At 36.8% G+C, this 19,960-nt stretch overlaps 1 long non-coding RNA gene across 1 annotated transcript; it reads right to left on the reverse strand.

Annotated features, from left to right (window-relative positions):
• Positions 1–583: 583 nt before the first annotated feature.
• LOC138916045 (uncharacterized) lies at positions 584–18,511 on the reverse strand. Its single transcript, XR_011422678.1, has 2 exons — positions 18,445–18,511; positions 584–1,332 (listed from the first exon to the last, which is right to left on the reverse strand). It is a non-coding gene; the product is annotated as an uncharacterized lncRNA (long non-coding RNA).
• Between the last annotated feature and the right edge of the window lie 1,449 nt (positions 18,512–19,960).

Below are 19,960 nucleotides of genomic sequence, written 5' to 3' on the forward strand. Positions count from 1 at the left end.
CAATACTATTTTTTGAAATAAGATAGTCAAAAACTGAGAGTTTGCTATCAATGGATATACAAAGACCTACCAAGATGCACTCCAGGTAGAAGTAAATGAAAGCAAAAAGAACTATGAGATGCAAGAGAAAATGATGAGCAAAATAATTGGCAAATGTAGGTAATTTTCAATAAACACTGTCTGAATTAAGAAACAATATCTAATTTGTGGGATTAAAAAAAGACTAAACAAATAATAGACAATCATATCACATAAATCAGGAGAGGATGATTAGAGTCTATACAATCTATGGTCCATGTTTCTTTAGGACAGGGATTTTGATATAATATTTAGACTCAGATACATATGATAATATTTCAAGAATAACTATTTAGAATGAGAAACATATATAATTATGAAACAGAAGAAAGACAGTGGATTAAGAAAACAAAGAGAGCCTATTTAAAGGTTAAAAAGACAAGAAAGAAAAAAAGAGAAACATAAGTGGAATAAAATGGAAAGCACTAAGTAAGATGACAGAAACATGTACAAATATGTGAGTACCCAAAATAATTGGGGAAAAAAAACACCTTGACAAGTAAAATACAGAGAATTTCAAACATTTTTTTTAATCTTCATTTTTTTCACATGTACATCATATTTCGAATTCTGCATACAATACATCATGTTCACCACCCGAACACTAATTATAGTGCATCCCCTCACATGTGAGTCTAATCATCCCTTTTGTCCTCCCTCCTTCCCCCTTCCCCAATGGTAACCACCAGTCCAATCTCCAATGCTATGTGTTTGGGGTTTTTTTGGTCATTTTTGTCTTCTACTTATGGGTGAGATCATATGGTATTTGACTTTTTCCCTCTGACTTATTTCACTCAGCATAATACCCTCAAGGTCCATCCATGTTGTCACAAATGGCCAGATTCCGTCATTTCTTATGGCTGAGTAGTAGTCCATCGTGTATAAATACCACATCTTCTTTATCCATTCGTCCCTTGATGGGCACCTAGGTTGTTGATAGTCAAACATTTTTTAATTTAGTTATATGCCGTGTACAAAAGGCACACTATCTTAGTCAGTTCAGGCTGCTATAACAGAGTAACAGAATACCACAGACTGGGTGGTTTAAACAATAGACATTTATAGCTCACAGTTCTGGAGACCAAGTCTAAGGTCAAGGCGCTGTCAGATTTGGCTCCTGGTGAAGACTTCTTCCTGGCTTGCCAATGGCTACCTTCTCACAGCATCCTCACGTGGCAGGGAGAGACAGCCCTAGTCTCCCTCTTCTTATGAGGAGACTAATCCCACAAGAACACAGAGCTGATGTCAACTAAGCTGTATACACACAAACAAGAAGGAAATCAAGGACTGGTGAAGAATTTTGAGTAGTAGAGTGACATATCAGATCTCTGTTTTAGAAAAATTATTGTGACAATAAAGCGGAGGGTGAACTAGAGGAGCAAGTTCCACAGAAAAGGCAGTAACAACAGCAATACAAAGAAAGGGAACCACTGAAGGGACAGAGAGTCAACTCAGGCTAGTCACTGTCTGGGGTAGATTTGTGAATTCTCACTTGGATGACGGGTTCCAAGATTGTCCCAGAAAAGGGAGTACAGGAAAAAAAGAACATACTTGGGGAGAAGTTTCCCATAAAAGACCCACTGAGGTATCTGGAGGGGTCATCACAGGAGCCTTTCCCTTTTACCTATTCTTCAAGGCTCATTCCAGATGCTATTTCTGGGAAACAAATTTTGCCTCTCTGTGTTGTCTGCATTATTTGTCTATTGTTGCTATGAAGTTTGTGATTTATTTAGTCATTTTAATCTACATCCTTGGGAGTCTGGGATGAATTGAATCATTTTTACTTTTCATGGAGCTAAAGTAGACATAAGACCATAAATTGCTTAAAAAAACTGAAGAAATGAATGATTTAATGCATGAATACTTGTTCTTCAATCCACATTTACCAGGACTGAAAACGTTAATAAGGCCAGGTAGATTCCCTGCTGAGAAAGATGCTGAAAGAATCTCTCTCTTAGGCTTAATTCAAAGGGAAAAGGAAACCTAACTGTTTTAAGCATTGAGTTCTCTCTCTCCCCTGCCCCCTCCTTCCCAGGATACAACATTGAAGTTACACCGTAAAAGAGAAAGAGTGCTTTTAATAACAAGAGTTAACATTTATTGAGCACTTTCCATGTACCGACACAATACTAAGTAGATTATATACATTATTTCATTTCAGTCATTCATTTGTTCAACAAGCATTAGTTGAATGAATGGTCTAGACAATCTTCTAAGGATCAGGGTCATAAGAGTGAACAAAACAGACGTGTTTTCTGCCCTTATGGACATGAGGGTTGTAAGGAATAGAGACAGTGAACAAGGTAACCAGTAATAAATAAGCAAAATTCAGATTGTGCAATGTAATAAAGGAGATAAACTGGGAGATATAACAGAAGAACTTAGAGGCAGCACACATACAGTAGGTTGAAAGGCCCCTTTGAGAAGATGACATTTAGGTTAAAATCTGGATGAAAAGGACCCAGTCATATGAAGGTTTAGAAAAGTAATTGCCTTAGGTAAAGGGAAGAACAAGTAAAAATATCTTAAGGCAAGAAGTAGTCTGGAGCCAGCTCTGATGGCCTAGTCGTTCAAGTTCGGTGCTCTCACTGCTTCAGCAGCCCAGGTTTGTTTCCTGGTGGCGGCACCACATCTCCTCTCTTTCAGTTGCCGTGCTGTGGTGGCAGCTCACATAGAAGAACTAGAAAGACTTACAATGAGGATATACAACCAGCTACTGGGGCTTTGGAGAGCAAAAAAAAAAGAAGAAGATTGGAAACAGATGTTAACTCAGGGCGAATCTTTACCTGCAAAAAAAGAAAAAAATGAAATGCTCTGGTTTGTCTGAGAAAAGAAGGGAGATGAAAAAGGCTGGAGCATCCTTAACCGGGAGGAAATAGGAAGACATGGATTAGGAAAGGTAAGGAAGGCCAGGCCGTGGAGGGCCTGTAGACCATAGTAAGGATGTTTTTGTTATTGAACTTGCAATAGGAAACCACCGAAATGTTTTTAAACAAGAAGAGCATGATTGGAAATAGAGGCTCTGGCTGCAGGGTAGAAAATAGATTTGGAGGATGGTTCAAGAATGGACATAGAGGGGCCGGCCCTGTGGCAGAGTGGTTATGTTCGTGCACTCCTCTTTGGCGGCCCAGGGTTCCACCGGTTCGGATACTGGGCACCTACATGGCACTGCTCATCAGGCCATGCTGCGTTGGCATCCCACGTGCCACAACTAGAAGGACCCACAACTAAAATATACAACTATGTACCAGGGGGCTTTGGGGAGAAAAAGAAGGAAAATAAGAAAAAGAAAAAGAAAATTGACAACAGGTTAGCTCAGGTGCCAATCTTTAAAAAAAAGAAAAAAAGAATGGACATAGAGGTATCAGGTGCAAGACTCTCTCCCTAGTGGTGTGGAAAGAGATGAAGAAAAGTGGATCAATGATTGAAGATATAATTTGGAGGTAGAACATGCAAATCTCGCTGGTCATTTAGGTGTGGGTAATGAAAAGCAAATAGGAATCAAGAGTAAAACCTAGGATTTTGGCTTGATGGTCTCATTTGCTAATAGAGAATAGAGGGAAAGAACTGTGGGAGGGGATCAAGACTACTGTTTTGAGTAAGTAATGCAAGACATGCATCTAATTTTGAACAGGAAAAGGGACGTATACATCCAAGTGTATATATCAAGTCAAAAGTTGGATTTATTAATCTGAAGTTAAGGCAGGAGATAAACATTTGAAACACATTGGAAAATAGAAGTTACTTAGAGAATGGTTTATATTAACAAAGGATGACATATTGGAGAAAAGAGGAGAAAGAGGAGTGAGGAGAAAGGAAGGGAGAGATGAGGAAGGGAAGGTGGAGGGAGAAGAAAACAGAAGAGTGCCCAATTTGGCTCAGGACACACTAACATTAGAATTTGGACAGAAACAGAAAGGCAAGGGCTTCATCAATGGAAAATCAGGAGAATAGCTTGCATTCAAAGTTAAGGGAAGGATGTGTTTCAAGAAGGATGTAACATACCAAATGCTGTTGTACAGTTGAGTAACATAAGAATAAGGAAATATCCAAAATAAATTTTCACAATAGCCCTAAGGTAATTATTACTACTATCACTACTTTACAACTGAGAAACTAGAGACTTAGAAAGATATCACTTAGAAAGTAATTTCCGGAAACAGGATTCTAATTGAGGCTATTTGACAAAGAAAAGGAAGCTTATCATAAGGAGGTAGAAATCCAAAGAGCAAATAGAAGGTATAATTTGGGAGAGAGAGCACTCTAAAGAAGTAATAAGAAATAGAGTTCAGAATACCAACTTATGATCCAGGAGAGTGAAACATTGCTTTATTTCAAATTGAATAATCCTTTCGTTCACCAGATACTCTCTGAGCATGCACTCTGAGCCATACACTGTTCTAGGCTCAGGACACACAGTGGTTACCGAGACTCTGCCCTCAAGGTGCTCACATTCTAGTGAGGGAAGCTAACAATAAGCAAGCAAACAAAGCAATAATATTATAGTTTCGGGCAGTAACTAACATTAGGAAAAAAATAAATCAGAGAAGTGGGAAAGGCATGATGGAGCAGCAAGGGCTGTTTTCAGTGGGGTGGTCAGGAAAAGCCTTTGGAAGAGGGAAGTGCTGAAGCAGAAACTTGAGTGAAGAGAAGGAGTGAGCTGTCTACAGATCTGAAAGCAGGTCCATCAGCAAGTGGAAAGGGTCAGTTGGTCTGTTTGGCAGAAGATCCACAAGGTCAGAGTAGCTGGAGAAGAGTGAGTCAGAAGGAGTGGAAAGAAGTTTGGGCTACGGAAAGGAACTGGATCAAATGCAGCCTAATAGGCCATGGCAAGGAGTTTTCATTATATTCTAACTGCAATCTCTTGGAGGAATTTTGAGCAGGGAAGGAATTCGGCCTGATATTTATTTTCAAAGTTCATTCTATATGCTAACAATGAACTAGCAGAAAAGAAATCAGGAATACAATCCCATTTACAATCACAACAAAAAGAATAAAAAACCTAGGAATAAACTTAACCAAAGAGGTGAAAGACCTGTACACTGAAAACTATAAGTCATTATTGAAAGAAATTGAGGAAGACATAAAGAAATGGAAAAATATTCCAGGTTCATGGGTCAGAAGAATAAACATAGTCAAAATGTCCATACTACCTAAAGCAATCTACAGATTCAATGCAATCCCAATCAGAATCCCAATGACATTCTTCACCGAAATAGAAAAAATAATACAAAAATTTATATTGAACAACAAAACACCCCAAATATCCAAAGCAACCCTGAGAAAAAAGAACAAAGCTGGAGGCATCACAATCCCCGACTTCAAAACATACTACAGAGCTATAGTAATGAAACAGCATGGTACTGGAACGAAAACAGACAAACAGATCAATGGATCAGAATTGAAAGCTCAGAAATAAAACCACACATCTGTGGACAGTTAATCTATGACAAAGGAACCAAGAACATATGGTGTTGGGAAAACTGTATAGCTACATGCAAAATAAGGAAAGTAGATCATCATCTTGCGCCATACACAAAAATTAACTCCAAATGGATTAAAGATTTGAATGTAAGAACTGAAACCATAAAAATACTAGAAGAAAATATAGGCAGTACACTCTTTGACACTGGTCTTAGCCACATATTTTCACATACCGTGTCTACTCTGGTAGGGAAAACAAAAGGAAAAGTTAACAAATGGGACTACGTCAGACAAAAAGCTTCTACAAATCAAAGGAAAGCATCAACAAAATGGAAAGACAACCCACCAACTGGGAGAAAATATTTTCAAATCATTTATCAGACAAGGGGTTGATATCCAAAGTGTATAAAGAACTCACAACTCAACAAGAAGACGCCAAACAACTCAATCAAAAAGTGGGCAGAAGATACTAACAGACATTTTTCAAAGGAAGATATACAGACGGCCAATAGGCACATGAAAAGATAGTCAACATCACTAATCATTAGGGAAATGTAAATCAAAACTACAATGAGATATCACCTTACACCAGTCAGAATGGCTATAATTACCAAGACCAAAAACAACAAATGTTGAAGAGGTTGTAGAAAAAGGGAACCCTCATACACTGGTGGGAATGCAGACTGGTGCAGTCACTATGGAAAACAGTATGGAGATTCAGCAAAAAACTAAAAATAGAACTACCATATGACCCAGCTATCCCACTACTGGGATCTACCCAAACAACTTGAAGTCAACAATCCAAAGTAACATATGCACCCCTATGTTCATTGCAGCACTATTCACAATAGCTAATTCACGGAAGCAACACAAGTGCCCATCACCAATGATTGGATAAAGAAGATGTGGTATATATATATACAATAGAATACTACTCAGCCAAAGTAAAAGACAAAATCATCCCATTTGCAACAGCATGGATGGACCCTGAGGGTATTATGCTAAGCGAAATAAGCCAGACTGAGAAAGACAAACACCAGATGATTTGACTTATATGCAGAATACAACAAATACATGGACAAAGAAAACAGTTGAGTGGTTACCAGGGGAAGAAAGGTGGAGTGTGGACACAGGGAGTGAAGCGGAGCACTTGTGTGGTGACAGACAAAAAATACTGTACAACTGAAATTTCACAACGATGTAAGCTATTTTGACTCTTAATTAACAAAATAAAAATTAAAAATTTTTAAAAAGTAAATTTACTAAGAAAAATTTTTTAAAAAGCAGTTCATTGAATCCGCTGTTTGGGAAATAGATTCTGGGAACAAAAATGGATGCAAGGAGACCAGGCTTTGGAAGCTGTCCGAGTGAGAGATTTGATATTGATTTTTAGATATAACCCAAAACTCTAAATTCTCACAGGTCCTAGCTATGCTGAGGGTCAAAATGTTCCTGACATGATAGGCATGTGCTAATTAAGAAGAGAAGTTAGATTAAAATGAGGTAAACCTGCCCCCAGCGAGGCAAGCATTTGAACCATAATTAACTGCCATGGTTTTATGGGTATTTATCCAGATCCAACCCTTGAGCTTTATTAGCTCACTTTAAATTTTCATAAAATCTAATAGGGTGTTTTATTATATTCTTGGAGAAACTTTAACTGGAAAATATTTTGCAAGTTATAAGCATCATTTTTGTGGATACTAAGATATAGCATCATTTGCATGTATTAAGGAAAAAGAGAACTATTGTGAACCATATAAATCTTTTTATATAACAATTGGATTTCAGCATTGAAAGAGAAAATCAGTATTAAAACATATGGAATAAGCAAACATATGTTGCCGAATAACCCAATAAAAACCAAATGTATTTCTAAAACTAGTATCTCATTAGTTTCTTTTTATTAGTTTTCTAGGGAAGCATGTTAGTCTTTAAGAACAGTAGGAAAACCAGCTAGATAAAAATAAGCTTCCTTATGGAAAATTAGAAAATGCTTGTGTGTCTGTGGCGAGGATGAAGAGCTGTTAAAACTCCAACTAACTTAACTGAAACTAATCTTATCTTACCTGAAATTCTATTTCATCCTTATGGATTCTGAATTAGATTTTAGTAAAGAGGATTATTTCTAAATAGCACTATAATGATATATATCTTATTGATACAGCAATATTCTTCAAGTTTGTACAATTGTTCTCTGTCATAAGCTGATTGAAAATAGTTTCAAAAGAGTCAAATGAGTTTAAGGGAATGCCATAGATTATTTTCAGCATCTTTTCTATGGAGGATAGGTTCAGAGACGGAGATAAACCACATCCTTGTAGCTTCACTCTGAGTGAATCGGGAGAATAGAAGTTGTTGAGAAAAGCCTGAGGAAACGTCATCTGCCCATTTGCTGGGGAGTGTAGACTCCAGGCCTCTAGTTAAGTAAAAACTGAATATAGTTCAAGGGCACGGGGCATATTCCATTAAGCATTTTCCAAGACATTACAATTATTTTGTATCAGCTGGGGAATTTGGATTTGAATTTAGTCTCCCCTCAAAATATACTAGGTTGCCTTACATTTCACCTGCTGCTTTGACAGATCTTCCTACGCAGTCGTGGTGCAGACTTGAGATCAATAATTTAGACCAGGAGGAGTAGCCACTCTGAGTAGGAGTAAGTGGGATTCAAGGCATTTTCAAGCAAATTAATTTTAATATTTCTGAATATAGTGAAGGCCTGAAACTAAGCTCTTTTAGAATTTCTCGTGTAACTTCACTTAATCAATAAAATATTTGTATTACATCACACAATAAAAAGAATGTACTTTAAAAATGCTCAAAGCCAGAGAAAATTGTTTGTATGTCTAAAGCAATTTAAATATACCCTTAACAATCTTTTTCTACAGTATTGATTTAGAAAATTGGCATTTTGTTCATTTGCAGTGCAAGAGGCAATATAATAAAAACAATAGACACCTGCCTTGGGAGTCCCATGGGTCTCCACAAAGTGTGTGATCCTCAGAAAGTTACTTAACGCTCTGAGTCTCAGCGTTTACATTTGAAAAGAGAGGAATAATAATGCCTAATTCATTATATTTTTGTGAAATTTAAACGAAATAAGGTTAAACAGAGCATAATTTTTGGTGTTATGGTAGAAAGTAAACATGAGTTCCTCTTCTACTCAATCGCTGAAATAACATAAATCCGCAAGAAGTATAACCTGAATTAACGAAACATTGTCTAGTGTGAAATGTTATTCATGAAAATTGAGTTCATGTTTGCATAAAAGTGATGAAATTATGTCATGTCTGTGCTGTAAACAGATGATATAAATATGCTGAGATTACAGACTATGGGAAGGCAGGAAACAAAATTAACAAAAACGAAATCTAAGATAGACAAAAAAAGGAAAACTGGAGGTGAGATGAATTCCAGATAGCAGACCTGGTTCCACGGTAATCACCTGGACGCTTGAAGAAAGAGAAGAGGATGCACCACACACAGCAGAGGAACAACATGTTAAAACATAAAGAATTGTTATAGAGCAATACAAAAAACATGAAATACACAGACATAGCTCAGGAAATTGTAGAATCTTGAATAGATACTACGCAGCCTCGTTACAACTTTGGTAAGAAAAGACTATATCTACTTAAACCTAGATTAAGAAGATAGGGATGGGGAAAGGAGAGTAGGGATTTAAGAAAGTGGATCTCTTCCAAGAAAGAGCACTCCTGAGTTACAGCTGTCATTTAAATACCCATACTAGATCAATATAGTAGGCTATTTACTTAAAACTTAAATTTGGATTTTTCATTCATAAAATATATTGAGAAGCAATATAACTCTTGGGTTAAGATTACGAGCTTTGAGTTCATGCACTGCTGGGATGAAGGTCTATTCTACTTTCTGATAGTCGATGACTTAGGGAAGTTACTTAATTCTTCTAAACCTCAGTTTTCTGCCATAAAAGGACCATCATACTTGAAAAATTGTGTTAGATGAGGTTTGGATTAAAGTCAGATTGCATACAAAGTACTTAGCCAAGGGAGCAAGAGACATCAGTGATTGCTAGGACAGTTTCATGGTATTTATTATTACTTAACTCCCAAAATGTCTTAATAGAACTTTTACTGAAAATTCTTTTAATTCACAATTCCATCCACAATTCTTAAAGCCCACCACGAGTCAGAAGCTATGTGCTCAGCTCAGATAGTGGAGTCACTACTTTTGTTTGTGGCATCAGCTCTATCTGTTGGTGTACTAGACCCTAAGGCAAAGATGTTACCATGACCCTTGCGCTTAGAGCCCCAAATCCAGAAGAGTAGACACTTAATTATAATAAAATATAAACAGTGCCATTAAAGAATGATGTGAAAATGACATTAAAAGAACAAAGCAAGAAAGGAATAACTACCTTGATGGTGAATAAAACCTTCAAAGATTGAAGCCAAGGCTTGAACTAAAATATTCACTAGAACAGACTTTTGCATTCCTCCCTGTGACTGAAAATAAAATGTTCTCACTTTTCAAAAAAAAAAATGTTAAGATGAGATAATTGGTTTCTTTTAGAAGTGTAAAGAAAATGGCAATGACATTTTGAATTGTATGTCATGCCCATGAATAAGGAAACATCAGACATTTAGGGATTGTAAGCATCCCTAAATAAATTTCCATTCCAATTACCAAAATATATATAAATGTAGAAGTCAGCAAAAAGGAATAACATGCCCAGGTTTGACAAGCATCTGAAGCACTATTGTTGCAATAGGATCTTATATAAAATTTCATCTATATCATTCAGCAAGCTCTACTTCAATTATCTAGACAGAAAGGGCTGCTGGGGAGGGAAGCAGAGAGATATTTCAGGGTTTTATTCTATTCCTGCAATTACTTTACCATAGATAGGGCTTTAGTTTCCAGCAGGGGTGGTAGAAAGAGAAGCGATAACTGTTAGCATTAAAGGCATGAGTGAAGGATAGCTTTTAACAAAGAAAACTTTCAAGTCACAGGGAATTGATTCAAGTATCTTATTAAACCAAATGTCCTTTGCAAGCTTAGAGAACTTGGGCTCAATCCTGGTAGGTAGAGATATCACAGAGTTCTGAAGTGGGGAGTAGAATCTAGCAGCTAGACAGGGAAAAAGGAGAGTGAAAAGATGGAAATTTACCTCTGGTTTAAAGCAGGACTTCAGGTGGAAGCCGTGTGGAAGTAACTGGCTGTGGACGCAAGAAAGGAGCTCAGCCCATAGAGAGAATCAGTTGGACAGGGCTGGCAAATTTCTCAGGCTCAAACATGTGAAACGTTGTTTAGAGTAAGGAATCAGGCCTCCCACTCATGAGACTTTCCAATTTTATTTGCAAACATTATGTAGTGAGGATATTGCTGACCACTGTTCCAGTTCAGGGTCCTCCCTATGGAGCTTCTCACTTCTGATCTTGCTAGTTCTCCACCTTTCTTTGTGCTTATGGATATCCTGGGGTGTCACAGGTAGCTGGGTGATGAATGGAGAGTGGGAGAGATAAACATGCTTGTTGGGATCGTAGAAAAGGTAAATGCGGGCCAGAGCATATTCTCTATGAGAAGCATAAAAACAAAAAGGAAGTCAAGGCTGGGGAGGTAGACTGGGGCATGGTTAGAAATAGCCTAGTAAGTCACCCCCAAATTTAGACTTTAATTGTTCTGTAGGCAATGAGGACCTACTGGAAGTGCTTCTGCAAGGGAGTGATATGTTCCAGCCAGGCATTTTTAAAAGCATGAGTACGGAGGGTGTTGTGGAAAAAACAGCATTTGAGACAGAGAGGCCGGTTAGGAGACTATCATAATGAAGAAAAAAATAACAGTGTTGAACCAAGATAGGGCAGCTCTAAGGAGAGAGAAAGAAAGGGAGAGAAAAGTTTGGGAGAGAGAGCTTTAAATGTGAGAGAGAGGGACACGGACAAAGTGACAATGACTAATGCTTTTAATCTAGGCAAATAGGAAATTAGTAATGCCATCCATACAGGATGAGGGAAGTATGTTAGAAAAAAAAAAGGTAGCGAATTTGGTTTGAGGCATGCTGAGTATGGAGTAGCAATATAACCATTAACGTAAAACAAAAACAGTAAAACATACTTTTTAATGGCATTTTTTATTCCCGTTAAGTAGATAACTAAATGAAATCCTAACATTTTGAGCCAAAAACTAGGTAGTGATTTCTCACTTTACCAAAGAATTCTTTACTCTGATTCCACTAGATTCATTCAAATCATGACTTTGCCCAATACACCAAATCATGATTTTTTTAAATATTTAGATCTAGAGATAAATAAGAAGGGATTACTTTGTGATAGGATAATGTAAATGCAAACAAAAATTCTCTAGAGTAGAGAGAAAGTGAGAAGATAATGAGGGAAACAGAAGGAAAGGAAAAGACAAAAGCAAGGAGAAAGGCAGAGGAAGTCACAAGGGGAAGAGAAGGACATGAATCTAAAGGCAAGAGTAGCCAGCACAGGAAGAGCAAGAGATGAAGCATCTGAGCTTTGTAGAAGGGTGGAGATTTGGACTTAAGGACAGAAAAGAAATCTTCTGATGTGAAGGATCAGGCAGAGCATGTCTTTCTCAAAGTCCAATACTCAGTTTGTCCAGTGTGCTCTTGGGGGTTACAGGAGGTATTTTTTCCCTTTAAGAAGGAACTTTGAAATAGCCTTGTAATCTATAAAGCCCCAAATTCTGCTTCTTATTAGCACCGTGACATTAGGCAAAGTAGTTTGACCTCAGCCTCAATGTCTGTATGTGTGAAATACAGACAACATCTAAATGCTTGATGTTAAAATCAAATGAGATAATGTAGTATGGTACCTGGTACATAGAAAGCATTCAATAAATGGTCGTTATTATTATGAACAAGAAAAAACTCATGTGGGTTCCAAATAATTTAATTTTCTGCCATTAGGTATTAATTAATTGCCCTTTCCAAGTCTCGTTTATCAAATGAAAGTTCACCCTGGGAAGGGTAAACTATTCCAGTCACTAACACTACAGTGTAGAGTCCTTAAACCAATGCCGTCTTCCAAGCAGCAGGAGAGATTTGAGGTAGCATGGTTACAAAATAGCATATGGAATACTAAAAAAAAAAAAAAAAGCTATAGGAGAAATGGAGAAAACGCCATTTTAGAATTTGGCATGTCCTCTCCCAGCATCAAATGTAGGAGGAAGAATTAATATGATCCTGGCTTTCTCTTAATAAAGTCATTGTGTGTAAGAGACACAAGATTTCAAAGAGAGTGTTAAAACGATGAAACATTTTATAATATAGAGAAAAAAGCATACATAATATAGAATATAATACATAAAAAACATTATATAATACAGAGTAAAAAGATAAGATATGATTATAAATTTAGCAAAAGCACCAAAGAGAGAGTAAAAGACATGAATTTGAAATTAAGTTTGACATGGTTTCCAGAGTTCTCACCAGCATTGGAGGTGAGTTAGGGAGAAAAATCTACAGAAACTGAAGAGAAAGGCTAGGTCTATACACCATGGGACAAAGAAGAAGACTCAAGATTAAAGAGAGGATAGACTTTAATGAAGAGACATCCGATCTCTGGTAAAGAGGAGTACGTATTGGCTTTCCCATCTAGTGCTACACTGCCTTGTTTACATTTCTTATTCAGCAAATGTCTCTCAATATTGATCCAGGAGAGTCTGTAAATTATTTTTGATAAATGCTACCAAATTAATAATTCCTCCTCAGATCCCACCATAGTGAAAATGAATAGCATATTTCTTTTTAAAAATTCAACCTTTTTTAAGAGAAGGTAATTTTAAAGAAGAAAGAAAATAAGTATTATAAAAATAAAATGTTATCATAAGTTTATCATACAAGACATGCCTAATTCTCATTTTAAAGGTGAATAATTCATGAATTTATGGAATAAGGAAATCAAGAAAATGATACCATGTACAGTCATGCACCACATAACAATGCTTCAGTCATTGACGGACCACATGTACAACAGTGGACCCGTAAGATTTGTACGATATAGCCTAGGTGTGTAGTAGGCTATACCTTCTAGGTTTGTGTAAGTACATTCTACGATGTTTGCACAATGAAAAATTGCCTCACTACACATTTCTCAGAATGTATCCCCATCCTTAAGTGATACAAGACTAAGTCCTTCCTACTGTTACAGTGGCAAACTTTTCTTTACAAATAAATAAATCTCAAATACAATTTTAAGTTATATTTTCTCAAATACATACATGGTGGTACACTGATTGCACTGATGGCCCCAATTCTTTCTCTCTCATGGTGAGTGGGGTGTTATGTTCCAGCCCTTGACTCTGAGCTTGGTCACGTGACTTGCTTTGGCTAATGGACTATTAGCAGACATGATACCAGGCAGAGGCTTGGAAAACCCTTGAGCACTTCCCCTTGCTTGCCCTAGCTTCTCCATTTTCGCACCTCTGTTATCATAACCATGAGAACATATCTGGGCTACTCTTTCAGAAAATGAAACATGTGGGGAAGAGCTGCATCTTCCTTCACCCTATCTGAAAGCACTCCCAGCCCCAGTCCTGCAATTAATCCAGAGCTGACTGCAGATGCATGAGTAAGTGCAGCCAAGATCAGCAGAACTTGTCAGTGTTTAGAGTTGGGTGTAATAATAAGTGCATGTTGCTTTAAGCCATTGGTTTTGATGTGGTTTGTCACATGCCAATAGTTCCTTGATTCACAAACACATTCACACACACACACACATTTGGTTACCTCAACAGAATGATAATCTCATACTTCTAGTTTCCACCTTAGCACCATATACCCTAAACATATTTAATAGTTCTTTAAATTTTGATTGATAGACAAATCATAGAGTAACTATGTTAATCATATTTTTTAATGTATTCAAGTGATCTGGCAGTGATTTTTTTGTCTCAGGACTCTTTTTCACTTTAAAATATTATTGAGGACCCCAACAAGCTATTGTTTATGTAAATTATATCTATTGATATCTATGGTATAAGAAATTGAAACTGACAAATTTTTAAAGTACAAGAATAATAAGCACACATTCCGTTAGCCATCATCAGAGAGGTGATGTTATCACAAGCCCTGTGGCCTCTGGGAAGCTCCACTGTATACTCTTGAGAGAATGAGAGTGGAAAAGACAGATGCGTTAATATTTGCAAAGGGCTTACAAACAGTACCTGACAAATAGCAAGTGCTATATGATGTTAGATAAATAAAAATATGTAACATAGCTATCCTGTATTTGTTTTCTGAATATCACTACCATATAGTCTTTAAAATTATCGTGTGAGATGATAACATGCCTGCAAGAAAGATGTGTAGTAGTTTTAAATAGGAAGTATTACTATAACCACACTTTGCATGGTGAAGGACTCTTTCCAACATCAATTCAATAAGGATGTTACTTTTCTCACCAAAAAGCAAATCAGTTGGGGCTGGCCCTGTGGCCAAGTGGTTAAGTTCCCGCGCTCCGCTGCAGGCGGCCCAGAGTTTCGTTAGTTCGAATCCTTGGCGCGGACATGGCACTGCCCATCAGACCACGCTGAGGCAGCGTCCCACATGCCACAACTAGAAGAACCCACAACGAAGAATACACAACTATGTACCGGGGGGCTTTGGGGAGAAAAAGGAAAAAATAAAATCTTAAAAAATAATAATAATAATAAAAAAATAAAAAAACAAAAAAAACAAAAAAGCAAATCAGTTAAAAACTCTTGCATTTTAGAGGTAAAATACAAAGGTAGCTGAGCAAAAAACACACAGACACTGCTCAGAGCCACAGCATGACACAAATAAAAGAATAAGCTTTCAGTTACAATAATTGATTAGTAGCCTACATTTTGCAGATTTTGTGGAGGACTACAAAGCCTGTTTGTTTCCACTCAGTATCCATTATTCCACTCTCCCTTAGTTATAAAACCCTGGTTTAATCAAGAATACAATCCTATTCACATCTCAACAAAAAGAATAAACTATCTAGGAATAAACTTAACAAAGGAGGTAAAAGAACAGTACACTAAAAACTATAAGACCCCATTGAAAGAAACTGAGGAAGATGTAAAGAAATGGAAAGATATTCTGTGCTCATGGATTGGAAGAATTAAAATAGTTAAAATAGCTATTTTACCTAAAACAATCTACAGATTCAATGTAATCCCCATCAGAATCCCAATGACATTTTTCATGGAAATAGAATAAACAATCCAAAAATTTATATGGAACAATAAAAGATCCCAAATAGCCAAAGCAATCCCGAGAAAAAAAATAAAGCTGGAGGTATCACACTCCCTGATTTCAAAGTATACTACAGAGCTATAGTAGGCAAAACAGCATGGCACTGGCACAAAAACATAAACAGATCAATGAAACAGAACTGACAGCCCAGAAATAAACCCACACATCTGTGCACAGCTAATTTTTGACAAAGGAGCCAAGAACATACAATGGAGAAAGGAAAGTCTCTTCAATAAATGGTGCTGGGAAAACTGGACAGCCACACGAAAAGAATAAAAGTAGACCATTATTTTACACCATACACAAAAATTAACTCAAAATGGATTAAAGACTTGAATGTAAGACCTGAAACTGTAAAACTCCTAGACGAAAATATAGGCAGTACACTCTTTGACATCGGTCTTAGCTGTATCTTTTTGAATATCATGTCTCCTTAGGCAAGATAAACAAAAGAAAAAATAATCAAATGGAACTATTCAAACCGAAAAGCTTCTGCACGGCAAAGGAAACCATCAACGAAACAAAAAGACAACCTACCAATTGGAAGAAGAGATTCATAAATGATATAATTGATAAGACGTTAATATCCAAAATATATAAAGAATTCATACAACTCAACAACAACAACAAAACAACCTGATCCAAAAAAGGGCAGAGAATCTGAACAGACATTTTCCCAGAGAAGATATACAGATGGCCAATGGGCATGTGAAAAGATGTTCAACATCACTAATTATTAGGGAAATGCAAGTCAAAAACTACAATGAGCTATCACCTTACACCCATCAGAATGGCTATTACTAAAAAGACAAGAAACAACAAGTGTTGGAGAGAATGCGAGAAAAAGGAACCCTCATACACTGCTGGTGGGAGTGCAAACTGGTGCAGCCATTATGAAAAATAGTATGGAGATTTCTCAAAAAGTTAAAAATAGAACTACCATAGATCCAGCTATACCACTTCTGAGTATTTACCCAAAAAACTTGAAAACACTAATTCGCAAAAATTTATGCACTCCTATGCTCATCACAGCATTATTCACAATAACTAAGACTGAGAAGCAACCTAAGTGCCCAACAACAGATGAATGGATAAAGAAGACGTGGTATGTATACACAACAGAATACTACTCAGTCATAAATAAAGATGAAATCCTACCATTTTTGACAACATGGATGGGCCTTGAGGGTATTATGCTAAGCAAAATAAGTCACAGAGAAAGAAAATTACCATATGATTTCACTCATAGGTGGAAGATAAACAAACAAACACGTAGATATGGAGAAGAGACTGGTGGTCATCAGAGGAGAAGGGAGCTGGGGGAGGGCAAAAGGGGTAAAAGGGCACATGTGTATGGTGACAGATGGAAACTAGACTTCTGTTGATGAACACAATGCAGTCTATACAGAAATGGAAATATAATGATGTACACCTGAAATTTATATAATGTTATAAACCAATGCGGCCTCAATTAAAAAAAAAAAAAAACCCTGGTTTAACTTAGAGTGGCAATGTTCTCTTTTTTAATTGTCTGCTGCTTGAGATGTGGAGGTAAGGGCTAGAACTCCAAAAGCCATCTCAGACTGTGAAGTGACCTGAAGCACAGAAGCCAGAAGCTGAGGATGATGAGTACGACATGGAAGTTCATATCTCTGATGAAAACAAAGAGTTGTCAGATAATGGTGAATTGCCTTCCTCCAGATTTTTACATGAGAAGGAAAGAATCTTCTATCTTGCTTAAGTCACTATTTTGGGGTATTCTCTTGGTCGCGTAGGTGCAGCCAACTTCATCTTAAATGACATATGTGATAATGAACTTTTTAAATTGAATATTAAAAAATCTTTAATTTTAAAAGAAAAAGAAAAACCAAATATTTGACTAAAAGTTTTCAATAATTTCAGTTCAGATGAATTGGGAATTAGCAGAACTTCATTGTATATCATCTGGAGTGAAGTGTACAGAACGATGCTTTACATTAACATAGATTATATGTATTTGTCATTTCATGGTTCATTTTCCATTAGTCTAAACTAATTTTTTTTGTCTTCATAAAGCTTGAGTATTTATGGAGATAATTTTTTCTGTGATGTTTACAATAGAATTTGAAGCAAATAAAATTACCTCTTATCTACTGTCTATTCTGAGTGGTAGGTATAGAATTGCTTGTGAATTGTGTGTGAGTTTGCTATCTTTAACAAGTTTTGCTCAAAATTTAAAAATTTAAGACCCTCCCTAAATTTTCAGAAGCATAGAAATGCTGCATGTTTGGACACTTGAAGGAAAGTAATACTTGATGAGAATCAAACAGCTGGACTCAACTCTGAGAATGCTACTGTATCAAGGATGTCACATCTTTAACAACTCTAACCTATACTGATAAAAAAAATCCTCTCTCTGATCAAGCCTGAAAAATTACAAAATTATACAACAGGAGGGGAACTAGACATTCCTAGGATAGCGTGACTTTAAAAAAGTATTTTATTGAACATTTTCCCTATCACTAAACATTCATGTAGTTTTTAGTGTTGCTTTTCAATTTCATTATAGATTACAGAGAAGTGATGGTTAATTTTACGTGGCAACTCGACTGGGCTAAGAGATGCCCAAATAGTTGGTAAAACATTGCATATTTCTGGTGTGTCTGTGAGGGTGTTTCTGGAAGCAATTAGCATTTTAATGAGTAGACTGAGTCATAAAATGGCCTTACCAGTGTGGTGTGCATCATCCAATCTGTTGAGGGCCTGTAAAGAACAAGAAGGAAAGGAAGGATGAACTTGCTCTTTGCTTTGGCTGGGACATCCATCTTCTCCTGCCTCAGACCTTGGCTCCCCTACTTCTCAGGCCTTTGGACTTGGACTGAATTATGTCACCAACATTCTTAGTTCTCTGACTTGCAGATGGCAGATGGTGGGACTTCTCCTCCTCCATAATCACATGAGCCAATGCCTATATTAAATCTCCTCATAGACACATACGGTCATGTGTCACTTAATGACGAGGATATGTTCCAAGAAAGGTGTTGTTAGGCAATTTCCTTGTTGTATGAACATCACAGAGTGCGCTTACACAAACCCAGATGGTATAGGCTACCACACACCTAAGCAATGTGGTACTAATCTTATGGGACCTCTGCCATATATGCAAGCCATTGTTGACCAAAATGTCATTTTGCAGCATATGACTCTGTGTGTGTGTGTGTGTGTGCACACACATGCACATATCCTATTGGTTCTATTTCTCCAGAGAACCGTGACTAACACAACAGCAATAAACATATCTATTTATATTTTTCTTCCACTTTGTTATCTCTAAGGCAGTTTGTCAAAGTTGTCAGATGTTTTTGTTGTTGTTGTTTTTGCAGAGAAAGATTTGCCCTGAGCTAACATCTACGCCAATTCTCCTCTAGTTTATATGTGAAATGTCTCCACAGCATGGCCAATGAGTGGAGTAGGTCTGCTCCCAGGATCCAAACCCGCGAACCTGGGCCACCAAAGCGGAGCATGCAGAGCTTCAACCACTCTGCCATGAGGCCAGCCCCACAAACAAAGCTTTTAAAGTGAGAAAACAATGATTGAAATAGAAAAAGATACCCCTAAAATATTATTTTTACTTTTATTTTTCCAATGAATTCTCTCCATAATATATGGAGGTCGAGAAGACTATTTGAAGAAAAAAATACAGTCTAATGCTGACAAAAAACTTCAACCTAATGAGTAGCTGTTAATATGTACAGAGACACAAAGAAGCTATATATTTTTTTCTTCAATCTATCTTAAATTTCCTCATCCTTTAATTTCTTTATCTGAAAGCTGCAAGCAGTGATACAAGCTAACTCTTTCTTGCCCCAGCTGAAGGGTACTTGATGGAAATACAGAGAATGTTTGAACTCTGGTCACAGACATTTGCACTGAGCAGAAATCTTAACCAATTTTCTGAGAAGAGCCTTTACAGAAAGTAGTATAAAGAGAAATATTATATTTAGTAGGCTTTAAGTAAATTAACTCCACAAGAAGTCCTCCAAAATTATTAAATCATTAAACTTCAAAACCTCTAGGATTTAAGATAATCCATGATTGCTCATCTGAAACGTTATGAAAAGTTTTTCTTTGAAGAGACGTGGGTAAAAAGATGCTCAGATTATAACTGATGGTATTACTGAGCAAAGAGCAAGGCCATGCCCTGCAAACAAAGAAAGGCACAAAATGTTCGCAGAGAAACTGTAT

Source organism: Equus caballus, chromosome 10 (assembly GCF_041296265.1).
Source record: "Equus caballus isolate H_3958 breed thoroughbred chromosome 10, TB-T2T, whole genome shotgun sequence".
NCBI lineage: Eukaryota > Metazoa > Chordata > Mammalia > Perissodactyla > Equidae > Equus > Equus caballus.